We start from the raw sequence: 20,678 nt of genomic DNA, 5'->3' as shown, positions 1-20,678 counted from the left end.
GCCTCAATCATATTCACAAAGTAATAGCTTATCAAGCCTTGATTAAGAATTAGAACAAGTTCTAGAGAGATATAAAATTGAGTAGACACTCACATGCAAAAGAATTTAGGCTAAAATATCCTTCCAACACAGTTATTATCTCAACTAGTTATCCTCTAGGATAAAAAACACATAGCACTACTTTCAATGAATAATATCACTCACTTCAAGTTGAAAGCATTAAAGAGAAAATTAAACCAAAACCAATGACTATTTAAAAACATGGATGATTTTCCAAGAACACAAGCAGGACTTTGAATTTTCAAATTTTCAAAACAAGGTAGTGTGACAGATCTAAGTTAGAAAGATTTGTTGATATAAGATGGTTGAAATCATAATAGTGAAATTGCAAAGCAAAAAGAAAAGAAGGAAGGCATGTAAAAGTTTTTTCTCTTTTTTTTAAACAGGCTTTAACTTTGCCGCGGTGAAACAAATTCTTCACTGCGGTGAAGTATACCCGAGAAGAAAGGTTAAACATTGAAGGGCTTTGCCACGACAAAGATAAGAGTTTACCATGATGAAAAGAGGTATAGACGTGTAAATAAAAGAAGTAATGCAATTTCAAACCCTATACAACAAACATCAAAATCAAGATTTAAAAAAAAAAGTTCAAGTATACCATAATTTACCCTGTCCCAATGCAATTAAGAAGCAAAAAGTGATGCAAAGGATAGATTTAGTTGAAATCAAACACACAAAACCCTCTCCCATACTTAAACTAGACATTGTCCTCAATGTTGCAATAGTAGAACACAGACCAATCACTTAGTAAACCGGAAGTTGTGAAGTCAAGTTTAAATTGGAGCACAATGTCACATCTCAATTTTTAGGCCTAGAAGCCTTGGAAGTAGCTTAAAGAAGGTAGGTTACTAAGCCCCTTTTGAGCAAAAGTCTCAAGGATGAAAAAAGAAGTCAAACTAGTTTCAGGGACTAAACTGCAAAGTAAAAGTTTTCAGGGGCTGAAGTATAATTAAAATTAGAAGTTCTAGTAAAGTCTCAAAGGCCCAGGAGGCTAGATACAGGCCAAAAGTTAAGTTAGAAACCTCAAAGAGATTGTTGTATGAGGTTAAATCCAAGCAGGGACTAAACCGTAAATTCATAAAGTTATAGCCAACAGAGGTGAAAATGAAAAGTATACAGAAAATTCCAAAAAAATCCTAGAAAATGGGAAATAATATTCTAAGTCTCTTTTATGAAGAGAAATGATGAAAATACCCCTAAGGCAGCTTAGATGGAAATTATGAGGTTGTGGCCGATAAAAAGTATACCGTTTGAGGTAATTATTTAAAATAGCAAGAGACCTCAAAAATGTACGTAAAAATGAGGTTAAATGGTTGACAGGTTGTACTAATTTATAAAATTAGTTTCGTAACTAAAAGGCCAGTGCAATGGCTTTAATAAAATATAAAGCTAATTATGTTGTTAAAAAGGGTATTTTAGTAAATGATTTTTATCCAAGGTTTAAAAGAAGTGTTGTAACATCCCAACTTTTGGCTCTAGAAGTACAAGAAATAGCCTAAATTGGATAGGCTACCAGACCCTTATTAGCGAAGGTCCCAAAGACGAGAAAGGAAGTTAAAACAGTTTTAGGGACTAAACTGCAAAGTGAAAGTTTTAAGGGGCTAAAGTGTAATCAAGGCTAGAGGCTCTAATAAAGTCTTAAGGGCCCAGAAAGAGAAAACAGAGTAGAAATGGACCAAGGGCTAAGTTAGAAACCTCAAAGAGAGGATTGTATGAAGTTAAGTCCAAGCAGGGACTAAACCGTAAATTCAGAAAGTTATAACCAACAGGGGTAAAAATGAAAGAGTATACAGAGAATTCCAAGAAAATCCCAAAAATAGGAAATAATATTCTAAGGCTCTTCTATGAAGAGAAAAGATGAAAATACCCCTGAGGCAGCTTCAATGGAATTTATGAGGTTATTATCGGTAAAAAGTACATTGTTTGAGGTAATTATTTAAAATAGCAAGAGACCTCAAAAATGTATACAAAAATGAGGTTAAATGGTTGAAAGGTTGTAATAATTTATAAAATTATTCCCGTAACTAAAAGGCCAGTGGAGTGGCTTTAAGGATGGGAAATGATGAGATTTATGTTATAAAAGCTAGAAAGAGAACCCTAAAACCAAGAGAAAGGGTTGAGGTTCAAGAGAGTTAGTCTTGAATATTATGTAATCTAGTGGTCCTAATAGATTCTATGATCATTATGATTATGTCTAGGACCTTGGAACATCCAAGAGGATGTTTGGTAATGTTAACCGAATGCCCACATGGTTGGAAAGTCAAGGGAGTCAAAGGAAAAGTAAGAGGAAAACTTGAGGTGCAAGGTAGTGAACATACCTATTATCATTGCTTGATGTTATATGCTTGTGTGTTGCTGTACATGATGTTTGAATGTTGTTGTGACATGTATTAGCTGCTGTAAATGCTATTTATGATGAGTAGATTATGTCTCCATGGCCATGCATCAAGAAGGTAGCTTTAAGAATGCTAATATGTCACTAACTAACAAGAGAACAAGCAAGTTGCATGTAGTGCATTAGCATCTATCTAGCATGATTAATATGGTATTGTTTACTACTAAGATTCTCCTGAATCTCACCCCTCCCTAACCAACCATTTAGTTCAATCAATGACGGGCAATAATGGCATGAGAAGCAAGGAGGAAAAAGTGGAGAATTATTGATGTTAATGAATGATATTATTCTTTAATGTGTAATTCTCCTATTATATAATTTATGTTGTGGATGCCAATGATGCCATGTATTTAATTATAATGCATGTGGCATGTATAGAAATGTGTGAGCATGAATGGGAAAGAGTAAGCCAATGTTATGTATGCCAAAGAAATAAAAAGAATTAAAGTAAAGAGATGTTAAGGGATAAAATGTAGGTCCTGGAGCAGTGAGTTTGTAGCTCCAGTTTGACCTATCAAACGAATGAGTTAAGTCACGAGATTTGGTAGACTCATAGTATACATCCTAAGCTTTAAAATGAAAGGAATATCACTTCAATTAGATGTGTACACAAGGAGATATGAATTTCCAAAGTTGAGGCACAGAATCTAGAAGTTCCAGATTTTTTGAAATGAACAGTAATATTTATTGATTAAACTATACGAATTGGGCAAGGATAAGTCCAATTGGATATTTTTTTCCTTAAAGAGTATCGAAATAGCTTTCTGTAGAGTTTTAGAACACCCCAATATGATTTTTATGAAATTATTTATGAATTTTTGAATTTGGGCCTGTAATCTGGAAATTAAATAGTAAATAGTAACCCGAGTAATTATGTTGAAATTTTAAATCCACAGGTTTGTGTCATGATCTGCTTGAACCATAACGCTTATGAATGCATGCTCTGAGGGCTTAAAGGTAGGATGTTTCAAGTGTTATGGCGTGAAAAAATTCATAGATATTCTTTAGAATTAAAGGGAATTTATGGAGCAAACAAAAGAATTTTTTGACCTCTAAAAGGCCATCAAGAAAGTCAGAGAAATGTGGGCTAAGTAAATTAAAAGGAAATTTAAGGATTAAGTTTTGATCTAATAGTTAGGATTTAATCTCTCTTTTTTTTCCACCAAGTTGTTGACACCTAGCACCTTCTAGAAGAATGATGTAAGGATGATGCAAGAAGATGATGCAATGATGATGTAAAAGTCTACTTAAACTTCCAAGTTTGCCCTTACTCTTTCTATTAGCTACCACGTGCATTTTAGTTCATTCAAGCTAAAGTTTTGGCTATAAATAGAGCCTCTCCCCCTTTAATTTTTGGCCAATATGAGTTTAAGCGGGGAAACTCTTGCAAAATTGATTCTTGAAGCATAATCAAGAGGAAGACACCACCTTTGATCATCTAAGCTTGGATCTAAGGTTAGTAAGTTGTTCCCTCTTGTTTTTTACCTAGTATTCTTGAGTTTGATAGTTGAAAAATATGGAATCCCCTAAGGAGAGGTACTGGCTGAATTTATATAAGTTTAGGGGAGGATGATTTTGATGTTGTATCTAGTTAAAACACAATGATTAGAGGTTGTTTCAAGTAGAATTGTGTTAACATTTAAAAGATTTCATGATATGGATGCTTGAGGATCAATTCGGCCAAGTCTTAATCTACATCTTAGGATGTGATTTTCATAGTTTTGATGCTTTCATTATGTTTAAAATGAAAAATGGTGTAGGATAAATCTAAAGAACAAGCATTGGAAGCATTAAAATTAAAGTTGGAATTCTTGGAGTTATGAACCCCCTATTTGGCCAAACTGAATTTTAAAGGAAGGAGTTAGATTTTCATAAATATAAGTAGATATTTGGATTTCTTGGGCAAAATTGTATAGGATTGGCCTAAGAGAACCCTTTTTACAAAGCCAAAACATTAATACAAAAATTAAGAGAAAAGGGTAAAGTTCAAGAAAGTTAGTCTTGAACTTTATGTAATCTATTAGTCCTAATAGATTGTGTGATCAATATGATTATGTTTAGAACCTTGAAACATCCAAGAGGATGTTTGGTGATATTGACCGAATGCCCACATGGTTGGGAAGTCAAGGAAATTAAAAGAAAAGTAAGAGGAAAGCTTGAGGTACAAGGTAGTGAACTTACCCTTTATGTGCTTGATGTGGTATGCTTATGTGTTGGTTTGTAATTGTTGATGTTTGAATGATATTGTGACATGATGATCATTGTTGAAATGCTATTTTTAATGTGTTTTCATGGCCATGCATTTTTATACCAAGCATAAAGCATGATAGCATGTCACTAGTTGACTTGTGTTTATGGGAAAACTACATAACATACATTAGCATCCATCTTGTGCATGTATGTGGTAATGTTTGCTACTGAGATTCTCCCAAATTTTACCCCTACCTAACCAACCATTTAGGTCAGTCAATGATGGGCAATAATGGCATGAGAAGCAAGGAGAAGAAAGTGGAGAATTATTGATGTTAATAAATGAGGTTATGTTCAACGTATAATTCTTCTATTTTGTAAATTATGTTTATGAATGCCTTGATGCAATTTATGTGTATAGAATGCTTATGGCATGAATGGAAATATATGAGGATGAATGGGAAAGAGTAGACCCATGTTATGTATGCCAAAGATATAAAAAGAATTGAAGTAAAGAGTGGTTAAGGGATAAAACGTAGGTCTTAGAGTAGTTAGTTTTGAGCTTCAGTTTGACCTACTAATTGAACGAGTTAAGCCATGAAATTTGGCAGGCTTATAGTATACCTCCCAAGCTTTAAAATAAGAGGTATATCACCTTAATTAGATGTGTATACAAGGAGATATGAATTTCCAAAATTGAGGCACAGAATCTGGAAGTTCCAGATTTTACCAAATGAACAGTAATTTTCATTGATTAAATTGTACGAATTAGCCAAAGATAAGTCCAATTGGATATTTTTTCCTTAAAGAGCATTGAAAGATATTTCTATGGAATTTTAGAACACTTCCGTACCATTTTTTTAGAATTAGTTATAATTTTTTAAAGTTGGACCTGTAATCTGAAAAATGTTCAGTGAACAGTAAATTTTTGAAAATTAGCATCCAGATTGCATAATTTTGAGTTTAAGGCCATCCAAAGTTGTTTAAAATTGTTCTAAATGAACTTTACGATATTATAGAAGTAAGGTGTGATATTTTTGGTATCAGAGCAGTAGTTCTGGCATAGGAAAAAGGAACTATCTGTAAGGATTCAGAAAAAGCCTAGTTCAAGTCAGAGCTCGTAATCAAATACTAGCTATGGTCCAACTAAGGTTATGGGTTAGAGGCAAATGCTCTAGGGAAAATAAGTATTGATGATCACTAAAAGGCGATGTTTGAGTCTTCAATTAGAAAGGAACAAAGGAAGGTCACTACTGTTCAAAGATAAAGTGACTTCCCCTCTAGAGAAAGAAAGGATAATGGCCTACAAGTCAGATAAAAGTATGAGTCTGAACCCTAACAGAAAGGGTTAAGTTGCAACCTAAGTTAGATATAGTTAGTGTAGCCTTGATATGGTTAAGGCAGCACGATCAAAGTAGTTATATTCAATTTCTAAATGGATATAAAAAGCTAGGAAGAGCTAAAGATAGCTTTTCAGCACCAGTGATCCCTGAGGATAGGGGAAACCAAAAGTGCTAATTGTCACACCTTACCATTATGTCCACTTAGGTTTCATTTAAAATCACTTTAGACCACATTGGATGGTCTTGTGCTCAATTTTCACCTTAAAAACACTAAATTTCGGATTTTTACTGTTCATCGGGTAAAAATCCAGTTTTTCTGACCCAATTTTAAAAATTCATAACTTATTCCAAAAAATTCTAAATGGGGTGGTTCAAAATTCTATTTAAATCTCTTTAAGTCTTATTTCAAGAAAAAATAATCTCATGATCCAATTCCTTATGAAAAAGCATCAGGTTTTTCTGAAATGCAACACTATCCATTTGCCAAAAACCCTTTTTCCCAAATTCTGAACCTTAACTTTGAAAAATCATTAAAAATCGTATACTTGACCATTTTTAACATATTGGCTATCAATTTGAACCTCAGGATGTTATCTATAATCATGCCAAAATTCGTGATAAAACCATTTGGGAGCATAATCAAAAAGTCACGTGAACATAGCAGTGTCAATGTGCTTACAGCACTGTTAGCTTAATATATACATAACCAAAAAGGGTCCACGAATTTTATGGCAAGACACCATACTTTAGCCTCCAATCTGTAGCTTGCTCATAGGAGTTTCAAGCCCTAAAATATTAGATTATATTTGGGGGATGAGATTTTAAGAAATCCCAGTAGCAAGATCAATCAACCAAAACATTAACATGCATCATTATAAAGCATTTCAACATTAGCTATCATAAGAGAACTAATCTTTTTATAAATAGGCAACCTCAACATGCAAGGCCATGGCAACAAATGCAAGGAGCAACCATATCACAACATCATAGTTCAACCATATAATAGCAAGCATACATGCCATAAATAACAATGCAAAGTTAACATTAATGGCTAATTAGATCCCACTACCTTGATCCAATGCTTTTTGTTTTTCTTGTTGTTCCTTCTTGCTTCCACAAGTGCCAAACCCTAACATGGCAATCCATAGAAAGGGTAGCAAGAATCATTAACCATTCCTCATAAAATCAATAACATAACTCAAGTAACTCCTAAACCCCTTAAAGCTTCTATCTTTGTTCTTGAATTTTTAGAGTTGGTTTCCATAAACCCTAAAAATTCCCTCTTGACTCAACCTTACATGATTTTTCATGTAGATTCCAAATATCTACTTGGATTTAACAAAATAAATTTCCTTTCTTCAGTTTCAGCTTGGCCGAACCATTAGGGTTCAAACCCCAAAAATTGCAACTTTGATTCTATGGCTTCCAACACTTGTTCTTTAGGTTTACCCTACACCATTTTTCATTTTGAACACAATGGAAGCCTTAAAACTTTGGAAAACACATCCTAGAGTTTAGTTTTGGTCTTGGCCGAACCAAACCTCTTGAAGTTCAACCATGAAAAACTTTTCAAAACAACACTAAACCACTTGAAACCATCTTAAATCATAGTGTTCTAACTATGTTTAACAACAAAATCTCCTTCCCTACACTATACCCATTTCGCCCAGCAACAAGAAGGGAAAAGAAGTGATTTTTCCAACCATACAAATCAATAAAACAAAGCAAGCAACATCTTAAGACAACTTACCAAGCTTGGATCTTAGTTGGAAGGTCAAATATGCTTGCTTTTGCTCAATCTCTTCACAAAATCACTCTTGCTCTCTCTCTTTTCCCTTTAGCACGAAATGAGGTCTGATTATGGGGGAGGAAAAGCTTATTAATGCTCACAAAATATCCCACCAACCATCGTTAATGATATGCCATGTGTCAAGAGCCTAATTAGTCTTAATCCTCTCTCTTAATTAACTTAAATCATAATGTAATTAAATTCCAAAGTCAAGATCCTCTCCATTGGTAGCTTGACACTTGGAAAGCTTTAATTACCATCCATTAAAGGCTTGACAAGTGGCAACTTGTGGGCCAAGCAAAGTGCAAGACTCTACCTCTTGCTTTATCGGTGCACTTTTACTCCGGGTTTAACTTCTTTTCTATAATTACAGTACTCTAGCCTCTATAATTATTTTCTATCAGATTCATAAATTATTCTTCTCATTTTTATCTTCCTAAATTTCCCTCTTCGTCTCAAAATTAATTTCCTAATAATTAAATAAAATGGAAAACTAATTTCCTTCTCTTTAGTGATTTTTCCACTTTTCAGAGGAATTGGGAAAAATCTTGGACACTTGAGGGTCTTATTTTAATTCCATAATCTCTTATAATTCCTTGGGATATCATAAAAATTTTCTTGGGATTTTATTCTTCTTAAAAATATTTATTTGGAATTTTCCAAATAAAGACCTTAAACTAGCTTCAATTGCCCTTAAATTCCTTTGTAATTTCTCTAAGGGCAAATTTGTCATAAAACCAATTTTATAATCCCATATAATTCTCAAGGAACATTGTCCTTAATTTTCTGAGACTCGGAATTATTTTTTCATAATTATTCTTGACCAATTTTCCTTAATTAGTCAAACTTTTCATAATTGGCTTGGAAATTATAATAATTATTTTCCACCAAAATTCTTCTATTTCTCCTTGTCATTTTTGGCCTTTAAGTATTTAGGAATATTCTTATTCCTAATTGCCATATTACTGGATGTGACACTAATGGCTTAGAGATGTGAGCTAGACCCTTCCTTAATTGGCTGAAAGGAAGTATTTGATTTAGTTGAGGATCACAGTGAGGCTAGGGACATAGAAGTCCTTCGGATGGCGAGCAATGCTACAATAAAAAAAATCTAGGTAAGACTAGTAGAAGTTAAGAGAAAGTATGTTTCGTCATGATGAACTAAAGGAATTGGTGGCGAAGAACGAATACAAAAGTAATTACCAGAGGAAGTGGTGACTTTCATTATGGTAAACAAGGATTCTGGTCATGATGAATAGATACAGTGACTCTCAGATGTTGAGGTGGTATCTCGATAAGATTCGATAGACTATGAGGTCATTGAAAGTAAGACTGGTAGATATCAGAAAGAGAGAGGTAGCCACCATTTAAGAGCTACCAGATTCCCCCTCAAGAGGAAGAGTAATGATAAGGAGTTGAACAAGATAGTTGGAGGTTGAGTCTACCCACCGGTAAGAGGGTGTAGTGGCCACCTAAGCTGGACAAACTCTTACAGCCTCATTAGGGCTAGGGTACCATGAGAGAGTAGCTATCTCAAGTCCCTGGATAGATAAAGAGGAACTTGGAGATAGTAAACTCAAGATGGATAGGCCTAGTGGAATTCTTGGGGATCAAGAAAAAGAGAATGAGACAGATAACTATGTAGGGAACTAGCTTAAGAGGTTAGCATGTTCCTGATAATATTAAGAGATACTCAGTCACTTAGGGTTAGGTTGAGAGGCACCCTTCATAGGGGATATGATCTTGGCTATGAGTCTTCCTAGAGAAATTGGGAGATTAGTCCTCTGAGTCAGAATTGACACTGCTCTAGGTGGAACAAGAAACCCTATCCGAGTAGGAAAGGGGAGCAATCGAGGCAAGGTAAGCGGAGTTGACTTTACCCCAATGGAAGCATAACTAGCCAAGAACAAGTTAAACGTCCCTGAGCTTAACAGAAAAGGGCCTGCAGAAAGAAGAGAACCTCACATGTCCTCTCCTTATGACTTCCAGAATTAGCTACGGACAGAAAGAGAGGCTTCCTCTTGTATGGATAAGATGTCTGGTTGGCATGCTACAAACAAAGCAACCAGTGAGAGCTTACACTCCTTGCATTGAATTGTCAGGCATTATGCATGTTAGAGTATGCTCATATTGAAAATTGAAGTAAAGGAAAGAGAAGTTAAACAAGTCCTCTCCCTATACCATTCTAAAGTATCTAAGAACGGTAAGAGTAGTTAGAGGAGTAAAAAAACTCTTAAGGCAGATTAGCTTAGGCACCTAAAGAAGTAGATAGGTAGCCTGGAGAATTTAATGAGGCCTAAGAGAATGATATTGGCTATTTGGAACCGTCTTGGGGAATGATCAGTCAAGTTACCAACTAAGTAGAGGTGACTTATTTTATTCCTCAATCCTGTGGTCAGAGTCTCCCAGAGATCTTAATATGGCTCAAATTGATGATAGTATTCCAGGGTCACCGGGGATCCTGAAGAGGCTTACGATAAAGCGTAGTGGCTCCCGAGATCATAGTAAATCGAGCCTAAGGGAAAGTGACTGAGCCATAAGAGTAAGAGTACAGTACCTCTTTAGGAAGACAAAAACTAGATATGAGTTTAAGATACGGAAACCTCCTTCAATGGGGGACCAATACAGAGAGAGTACACATAACTTCCTTCTACATAACCTTATCATTAATTAGGCTGAGCTCAATTTTCTTTTGATGAATAGAGGAAAGCTGAAGTTAGAGAAATAGAGCCGTAAGACCTGAACAAGAGGTATTCAGGCTAGTTCCAAATATAGGAAGAACCAGTTTGTGATACAGAGACAGATTGAGTATTGATGGGCATATCCCTAAAATGAGGCTAGAGTCAGGAATATAAGTTGGAAAGACCCGACTAAAGACAGAACAAGAAGGGTCTAAGACAACGAAGTACTAGTGTTTAAGCCTATCAGTATTAGTGCCTCAGATTCCTGTCAACACTGTTCAGTTAAGTGTGCTCGGGCAAGAGTAGCCCAAGAAAGGGTGACCCTGAGAAGTAATGTAAGAGAGTGCAAAGGCTAGAAATATTAGTCATTTTTGGCAAGAATGCACTAAGTCCAGCAAGATGGAAGATAAAGTTAAGGTAGGCAAAGATAGTACGAAGTTGACAAAAGGATTGAGTAAGATCTATGAAGACAATATCGAAAGCACCTCACCGAATGACTCCCAATGAGATAGCAGAGTTAAAGAAACAGATAGAGGAGCTGTTAAAAAAGAGATTCATTAGACCTAATATATCTCCCTAAGGTGCTCCAGTACTCTTCGTTAAGAAGAAGGATGGTAGTCTAGGGTTGTGAACAGACTATCAAGAGCTGAATAAAGTAATAGGAAAGAATAAGTACCCACACTATAGATTGATGATCTGCTAGAGCAGCTGACCAGAGCTACGGTATTTTGCAAGATCAATTTATGATCAGGATACCATCAGCTGAGGATAAAGGCTGAGGACATTCTAAAAATGCTTTTAGGACCTGATACAGACACTAAGTGTTCTTAGTTATGCTATTAGTTTAATAAATGCCCTTGCTACTTTCATGGATTATATAAATCAGATTTTCACCCATACTTGAATCAGTTTGTCGTAGTCTTTATCGATAACATCCTCGTGTACTCCAAATCTCTAGAGAAACACAAGTAACATTTAAGGACTGTTGTGAGTACACTAAAGGAGAAACAGCTCTATGTTAAACTCAATAAATGTGAGTTTTGATTGGATGAAGTTAGATTCCTAAGCCACGTAATTAAGTATGAAGGTGTGGCCATGGATCCCGATAAAGTTGAAGCAGTATTGATCGGACCGGAATGTTGCCTTCCAGGTCATCAAAATTGTGATTGTACTAGATAATATAGTATAGGGTACAACCAATCATGCTTCTTGAGGAGCACTTGATTGGAAAACAACCTAGTCTAAATTGTTAATAAAAAACATGATGATTTGGTAAAGAAAAAGGGGGTTTTAATTGTTTTAAACATGGTGCAATAAATATAAAGTGCAGAGAAATAAACGTTTTTGGGATTTTAAATGAATAAAGAAATGTTTTAGATTAAAGGGAAATTATGGTAAACTAGTCTCTTGATGATGAAAGCTCAGCTATCACTGCTCTTAAAATAAATGGGAGTTTTAGAAATCTCGAAGTCTGAAGGGAAACCCCAAGTAATCACTTGAGTCTAATGTCTTAATTAATGAAAACTCACTTTAATCAAAGTTAATTAACACCTTTTAAAACATTGTTAAAAACCACTGAGAGTGTAAATGAAGGATGATGGACTGTCCTCGGAATGTCAATCGACAATCACAGAGTACCAAGCACACAGATTAATCATCAATAATCACTGATCATTAATTGAACACTAGGATTCCAAACTGAAATATTTATATAAGTGATCTAACATCAACAACATCCACTCCAAATACATTTAGTAGGATTCTAAACACAAGATTTACAATCATAAACCAAGTTTGATACAAATGCAGAAATCCCTACATCTAGAAATCTCTAACATAGAATTAAGAACAGGTTTAGACTAATAACTCCCCTATTAAGTCCTTGAGCTCAAGCTTTGTCTTTCACCACCAAGAGACTAACATGTCTTTGAACTGATCATAACCGCTCCAAGTATGAATAGCCATGAGTCAAGCTCAAAATAGGGTTAGAAAAATGGAGAAGAAGGTGGTTAGAGTGGTTTGATCAATTCAGAATTGCAGAAAATGATGAATCAATGAAGAAAAATGAAGGTTTTGGGTGTGGAATCAATAGAGGCTTGAGAGGATATGATAGAGGCTCATCCCTATGCAAATCTGTAGAATGGAAGAGTGTGTCTTCGTGGTGGCTGCCCCCCTTAGGTGTAGAAGCTCAGAAACCTATCCTAAAATGCACAACTTCACTTAATGTACTCAGGTCGTGACCTTAGAGGTATCAGGTCACGACTTTAGGGGCCCAGGTCGCGACCTCAAAGGTGTCATGTCGCGGCCTAGGATGACAGAGAGCATTCAGTCTTGACCTAGCTCCAAAACACATAGTCCTACTAAAATGGCATCTAGATCATGACTTCAAGAGTCTATATCGCGACCTGGGGAGGCAAAACACTCCAAATCTTGTGTTTTGGCCCTTATAACTTTACGGCTCTATCAATGCTCCATCTTGGGTCTTGGGTCCTTCTCTAATTGCTTGAGAAAATCACAACAAAGAGCTTTATAAAGACTAACTAATTACATATCAAGGCAAATTACAATTAAGGAAGGAAAATTGACCATTTTTACCCCTTAAACAACAAAATGCAATGCATGAATCAATGTAATCAAAAAGCTATAAATGCATGCATAATAAGGGTAAAAGTGTTACAAAACATCAACAAACACTTGAGAAAACCATATAAAGATAGGGTTCTATCACTTCCCCATACTTGAACCTTTGTACTCCTGGACAAAGACTTGAATCATTCTAAAGAAAGTACAGATATAATTAACGAAACTAGCATGTTTAAAAGTGATCTCAAGAGCTAATCGATCAACATCTTTCAGGAAGAGAAAAATGATAACATGAATGATGCCAAGAAATTAGATATAAAGTGTAATTAACTCTAGATGTATGAACAGCAGAGATTAGCTCATAGGGTCTAAGTGTTTGATTCGCTCATCTCTCCCTTATTGAGGTTCTTCTCTCTCAAAAATTCAAGCAGCAAACATCCTACCATAAGCTTGTAGCAACTCTAAAATCTCCATTGCTATTCAACATTCATGTAAAGAATCAAGAGGACTTTTAAGGTTGTAGTGATGGAAAGGCTAGATGGAATAGAAAATGGTGAAATCGAGTGTCAAGAATTAAAGAAATGTGAGTTAAGTATCATTTATTCTTAAACAAGGAAGTTTAGATCTCAACTTTCTACCACCAATGGAATATTTTTATTCAACTTTATTTTGTTGCTATAGTTTATATATATAAAAAGTATTTCATTACTCTTTCTGTTCTTTTTTGCTTTCTTTCTTTTCTTTTTCTTCCTTCTCCTTTCTTTTTTAGAACTTTTCTTTCTTCCTTCTTTTGAAACAAAACTAAAATTCCCAATAAAGACCCATGAAGGTTAGGAAATCATAATTATCAAGATGAAATCAACTCAATTAACATCATAGTTCAAACACTCGAAATGATAGACGAATGAAGGAAGTACAAGATCGAAAGGGTTGAATAAGGGATAGATGTTTATGGGTTGTGTTTGGGTAAAAAAGGTATAGAAAAGAATGCCCCTATCATATTCAAAATCATAAATGCACACGTAATTTTGACCAAGGGCTAAAACAAGTTCTAGAGAATGTAAATCACATGAATAATCACTCAATATAGAAATTAAGGCTCAAGGATATCTTCCAACAAGGGTTTCATATCTCAATTGCTCATACAAAAAGTTTCAATCAATGTGTATTAGTCACGAGGCATTAGGACACTTATCACAAAAGCAACCCATAGAATGATGATTAAAAAGATCAAAATAATTACTTAAGAACTGCTTGGATCTCAAAAGTACCTATAAAATCTTAGAGAAATCATTTCAAAATCTAGTATTCTTAAAAGTTCAAGGATGGGCATGGTTTTTGAGAAAAACTGTTTGATGTAATGAGAATAGTTTAAAAAGGCAATGATTTTCTTGAAAAATGTACAAAGGTAGCTTAAAAAGATTCCTTTTATACAGCATTGCACAAAGCAAAGAGAAGGAAAGTAGTGCATAGAAAAAGGGACTAGGTCATGACCTGAAAATAGTAAGGTCATGACCTGAGTACACAGAAGCCCCAAAACAGGAAGGGAGGCTTAGGTCCCGACTTGAAAACAATGAGGTCATGACTTGAGGTCACAAAAACCCTCTCTTGTCAAAATCACAACTCAAGTCGTGACCTTAAACAATGAGGTCGTGACCTGAGGTCACAGAAGCTACCAATAAAAATTTTTTCAAAGCCTGGCCAAATTTTAACAAGTAAAACCTTTTCAACAAGCACCAAAATAGTCAAAGATGATCCACTTCACAATAATTCACCATCCATAATCAATTCAAAGCCAAAGAATAATGATGAAAGATTGGATTTTTGAAAAAAAAATTGCCAAAAATTTGAAGCAACCACAGGAACAATACAACACTGGCAATGTAACAAAGCAAAAAAAGAATCCCTCCCCCACACTTAAGCTTGATAGTGTCCTCACTGTCAAAGAAAAAGGGAAAAAGAACAACAACCACCACAATTCAAAACAAATAAAACCAACTACTTATAGCAATTAAATTTAGAAACATCAAAGTTAAACCTCCAATTACACAATTTATAGGGAAGAACAATAGAAGCAAAAGAAAAACTTAAAAAAAACAAAGGACTTTAAGCAGAATGACTCTCAGTCTTCTTCCTCTCTTTTCTCCTCTTTAGCCCCAACATCCTCTCCTGCCTGAACATTCCCTTCTCCCATTTTAGCTTCAGTAGCAGCAATGGCACCAAAGGACTGTCTCGAATCCCTACCAAAGTAGCTTGTGGCAGGAATGATGTTCTCTTAGAAAGCCTGCTTATACCCTGGAGGAAGGTTGACCTTAAGAGCCTTGGCCATCTCTAACATTAGAGGATCTATAAACCTTTGTCTTCTAAATTCATCAGACATAGAGATAGTTTTATATGCATTAAATTCCTCGCTTAGATTAGTCACTTGCTGACCAAGCATGGTAATTTGCTCACTCAAGGAGGCAAGGTTGAAACTAGAGATACCCTTAGCTGCCTCCTCTTCTGGACCTTCCTCCGTCACCCTCTTTCCTCTCTTCCTAGCTTTATTGGACTTGGAGGTGATGTAGCACCTAGTCATGATAGGTTCCAAGGTAAGGTTAGACTTGTGCATTGGTATCCTTTTTGCTGCACACATATTAGTGATCAAGTATGGAAATACCAGAAGAGTCTGGACATTATTGGCACAATGTCTAATCTAGTCCAGGGCAATGATAGGGATGTCAAACAGCTGCTGGGTCATCAGTAGATGTAATAGGAGTACACCCTTTTCAAGGACATTAGAAATATGGGTTGATGGCATCATGTTGTAAGTCATAAAGTTCAACCAGATCCTGGCTTCATCATTTATGTTCATGCGCTTGAAGACGTTTCACCTACTTTCCTTCACAGTCCAACTAGCTCCCTCTACTCTAATGGTTTGGAAGACCTCATTCTAGGGAACTTGATCAAGTCTGGTCTTCTAACGCTGGAACTCACAGACGAAGACATCAGGCAGCTTGTAGAACTTCTCAATAGCATCTAGTCTAAAATAACATTCACCTCTTGTGAAGGTGATCCCCATATTCCTGTCTATAGCAGAGCAAGCATAAAATTCCCTCACTAAGGTCAAATTGACCTTATTCCTCTTCTTCATAAGCTCCCTCAAGCCTCGTGCCATGGCAAGCTTGTAAAAGTCATACTCATTGGTCTCTAAAAAATACAGCTCTTGAACCACCCCTCTATTAGCAAACATTTTCACTACTTCTTCCCTTGAAAGTCTGGTCTCCTCACGAGGGTGAAACTTTCTTGAGCTTGAAGACTTGGGGTCCTTGGTGCGAGGCATTTGAGGGCAAAGCAAACACACAATAAACAACCAAAGTAAACACACCAAACAAACAACCCTACAAAAGAACTAAAACCTACATTAGGCCCAGAAACCAAGCACTCCCCTACACTAAGTCTACAATTACCCCTTGCCAGATTCACTTTAGCCAAATTTTAAAATTTGAATTGGGAAAATCATGAGAAAACCTAAGCATTTACAATTTTCAATTGCCTAAAACTAATTTCTTGCAAAGCCTTAACAGGTAGTGTCAAAATCCAATCAAAAATTTCAATTTGGAAATAACAAGGGTGAATCAAAAGTTTAGAGTCTCCTCTGTGAGCCCAGGTGATTGAGCTCAAGATATTATTATCTTTTCATTACATTATCCATGATTTTGTGGTATTTTCTGGCCCTTTTTAATGATTATTGTGCTTAATTTAGATTGAGTCTTTACTTTAAGTTAGTGTCTTTTTTAGGATAAAATTGTCATAATTGGTAATTAATTGTATTCAATTGATTTCTAGGACAATTGATACTTCAATTTGTTGCTTTTTATTGTAGGACACTAAAGATTGGGGCCAGAATTGAAGAACTCAAGGCACAAGAAGCAGGAAAGGATCCTCTGCCTAAGTTCGCCGCGGTACACGTCTGATTTTACCGTGACGAACATCATCTGTTGAAGCAAGGCTCTCTGCCATGTTTCGCCGCGGCGAACCCCTCGTATCAGCAAATCTCAGACCCGACCATGTCAGGAAATTTTGACCTACCCATCCCCAGAAACCGACCCATACACGTAATTTTCAGGTTAGAAACCCTATTTTGGGTATGGTGAGTTAGACTATTATTATTCAGCCTCCACCTATGTTTCTATCATCTTCTTCTCTCATCTCTCCCTCAGAAACCCTAATCCTCCGTATCCATCTTCTTCACCTTCATTTTCTTGCACCCTTTTCTTCATCCGTTTCCATTTCTTCCATCTGCTACTGTTATGGCTGAAGAACAATCTCTAGTTGGAGCTGACTCAAGGGCTATGATGAGCTAAGCTTCTCAACTCTTGAAGATAGTGGAGTAGCATGAGTTTCAAGGCTTCAAAAGGGGAGTTATAGTTTTAATCATTCGTTTTTAGCTAGGCATTTATGATTTCCTAGGTTTAGGAGTTGTAAAATCTTAGTTAGATGCTTTGATTAATTCTGTAATCAGTGGTTACTGATTAGCATTTGTATTTTGGATTGGTTTATGTTGAACTATGAGCTTATATATATGTAGTTGCATCTATGCTTATTATAACCCTCATTATTCTCTGCTATCTTGCCTGGTTGTGTTTGGGTGCTGAGTTTATTGTGTGTTAGATTAGGCCTATTGCATGATCATTCCAAATTTACACATTAGGGAAGCTAAACAAAGCTTTCATTAATGAGTTCATTAATGAAAGCTTTGGACTCATTGAGTTAATGAGGTTCTGATTAAGAAAACCTAATGATTTGTGAAACTCCCATATTTAATTGAACTATGATTGCTTCAAAACCATTTTCAAGAGATTTCCTATCATTAATTTCCACTACATCACTACTATCTTAGAAAAATCCAAAAATATAGTAACTTAGATTTGCTTTAATTGCATTTAGTTTTGGCATATTTCATTAAATGTTAAAAACCCAAAAACCCCCCTTTTTTCATTACTTTGCACAACATTTAGTCTAACCTAAATAATTAACTAAGGCTCCCAAAAGAGAAACGACCCGAGTTTGCATTATACTGCATAGCTTGGATAAATTTTTGAGTGAGAACCCCTAAGCGAACGATAAGAAAGGCTCTCTTTCAAGTGGCGCCGTTGCCAGGGAGTCAAGAAATTGGTTCTCTAGGTTAGCTTGTGCTATTTGATTGTCAATTGAAGTTTTGATCTTTTTGGGTAGCATTTAGGGTAGTTTAGTTGTATATTTGTTCATAGTATAGATTTTCATCTTGCATAGCATCAAAATTTTTGGAAATACAAAAAAATATACTGATTTTCTTGATTTTCAGCATTTTTCACGTTGCATCAGTGAAGTCCAGTATCTAATAAGCATTCTGTCAACTTTCGTTGCGGCCAACATTCTCCTTCGCTGCGGCCAACTATCTGACTTACCAAGGGAATCCTCTCGGGATACTTTCGCCGTGGCCAACTTGTTCTTTCACCGCGGCCAACTCTTTAAAAAACTGAAGGATTTCTCTCGGGATACTTTCGCCGCGGCCAACTCCCTGCAATCAAATATCTGGTCGCCTCTGTCAACTTTCGCATCGGCTAACATCTTATTTCGCCGCAGCGAACCGTTCTAGAAATTTTAAAACTTACACTTTTTGCTTCTTTTTCTGTGCATACATACTCATACCCATCCATACATACTCATACTCATCCATACACTTTTATACTTAACCATACACTTGCATTCATCACATTGCATGCTTTTAGTTGACTTTGTGTGCTGCAAGTCAATTTTGTTTGCTCTTTCTCTTGTGACTTTTATCTTGCATGCCACGGAAAACAAAACTTATGCCCTATAACCCTGAGATTGAGAGAAGACTTAGAGAGATAAGAAGAGAGAAAAGAATTGAGGGGATAAGTGAGTTGGTGATTGAGCAAGAGAATATTTCTGTGGAATCTAGTTTATCTAGTAGTGAGAGTAAACCTACTGACCAAGAGATAATGGCTGAATTACCACAAAACCAACTTCATCCTAACCCCAATGCCAACCAAGTAAGGAATGGAGGCAATGGAGGGAATGGAGAACAAGAGAAAGTAGGAGAAAATAATGGAAACCCTAGGAGAAGAACAATTAGAGAAGCCACAACTTCTGATGTAAATTTTGATCCTTTTACTGCGGCTTGTCCAAATTTTGAAGTTAACTTTGAGATTAAAGGTTTATTGATTAACTCTCTTCCTAATTTTCATGGCTTGACAGGAGAAGACCCATACCTCCATCTGCAATCTCTTTCCATGATTTGTTAGAGTATGAATCCTGTGGGAGCATCATTAGACCAAGTGCTATGGAAGGTTTTTCATCTATCCTTGGAAGGCAAAGCTAGGGAATGGTACATGAGCCTTCCAAGACATGTAGCTGATGCATGCTACAGTTAGGGGAACTTAAGGAAGGCATTTTTGGAGAAATACTTTCCGGCTTCTCGTACTTCATCAATGAGAAAGGAGATTTATTCTGCCAAGCAAGACTATGATGAATCTCTTTATGATTACTTGAATAGATTCCAGGACCTACTTTCAAGATGCCCACATCATCAAATTCCGGATGAACAACTAGTGCAGTACTTCTATGATGGGTTAAAGAACCAAGAGAAGGGTATGTTGGATGTTGCATCAGGAGGATCTTTGATAGACTCCACTGCTGAGGAGGCTTGGGATTTGATAAAGAAGATGGCCCTGAATCATCAACAACATGGTGTGAGAGATACTAGAGGAGTACATGAGATGGGAGCTGCTTCGGTGCACAATAGAAGAATGGACGCTTTGGAATCAAAAGTAGATTCTTTGGGAAGCCAAGTGATATCTCAATTGTCTTTGATCACTACTGAATTGAAGAATATGAGTGTGCATCGCCCATCTGCTCCTATGGACATTACAGCGCCTAGTTGTGAAACATGTGGATCAGTCATGCATATTTCTAGCGTTTGTCCAAGCCGCTATGAGGAAGTGTCTGCAGTCTTCCAAGGCTGCCCAAATCAAAAGTGGGACCCCTACTCCAACACTTACAATGAGGGATGGAAATCAAACCCTCGATTGCGCTGGAGGAATGATGATAGTAGACCTCCAAACAGATTTCAGAAGAGTAGAAGAGCTGGTCCATCTTCAAACCAGTTCCAAAACTAGTCTCAAGCCCTTGCGGTCCCACCTAAGGATGAAACAAATCAACTCCTACAAAATATGATGGTGTTAATGAAGGAAGAAAGGGCTGCCAATGCTACTCAGTTCAACTCCTTAGCTTCACTAATTCAACAAGATTCATCCAAGAATGATGCTAGATTTAGTGCTTTGGAAAAGAGAATGGAGCAATGGGAGACTAAATCTGAGAACATTAGCTCCTATGTAACTCAGTTATCCAACAACATGAGTGAGCAACAAGCTAGAAGCGGTGGCACCATTCCTTCAAATACTGTCATAAACCCCAAAGGTTTGAATGCAATCACACTGCGAAGTGGGAGGCAAGTAAGATTCAGTGAAGAGGATGAGGAATCAGTTGATGAGGAGATTGAGTGTGATAAGCCTCTTCTTACACATTCAAGAGTTAAGAATTCTGAGAGTGCAAAAGAGAGAGAACTGCTAGATGAAAAGAAGTCAACCTTT

This window comes from Neltuma alba, unplaced genomic scaffold (assembly GCF_004799145.2).
Source record: "Neltuma alba isolate B1F8T4 unplaced genomic scaffold, ASM479914v2 tig00010110_pilon, whole genome shotgun sequence".
NCBI lineage: Eukaryota > Viridiplantae > Streptophyta > Magnoliopsida > Fabales > Fabaceae > Neltuma > Neltuma alba.
This window is presented reverse-complemented; position numbering follows the sequence as displayed.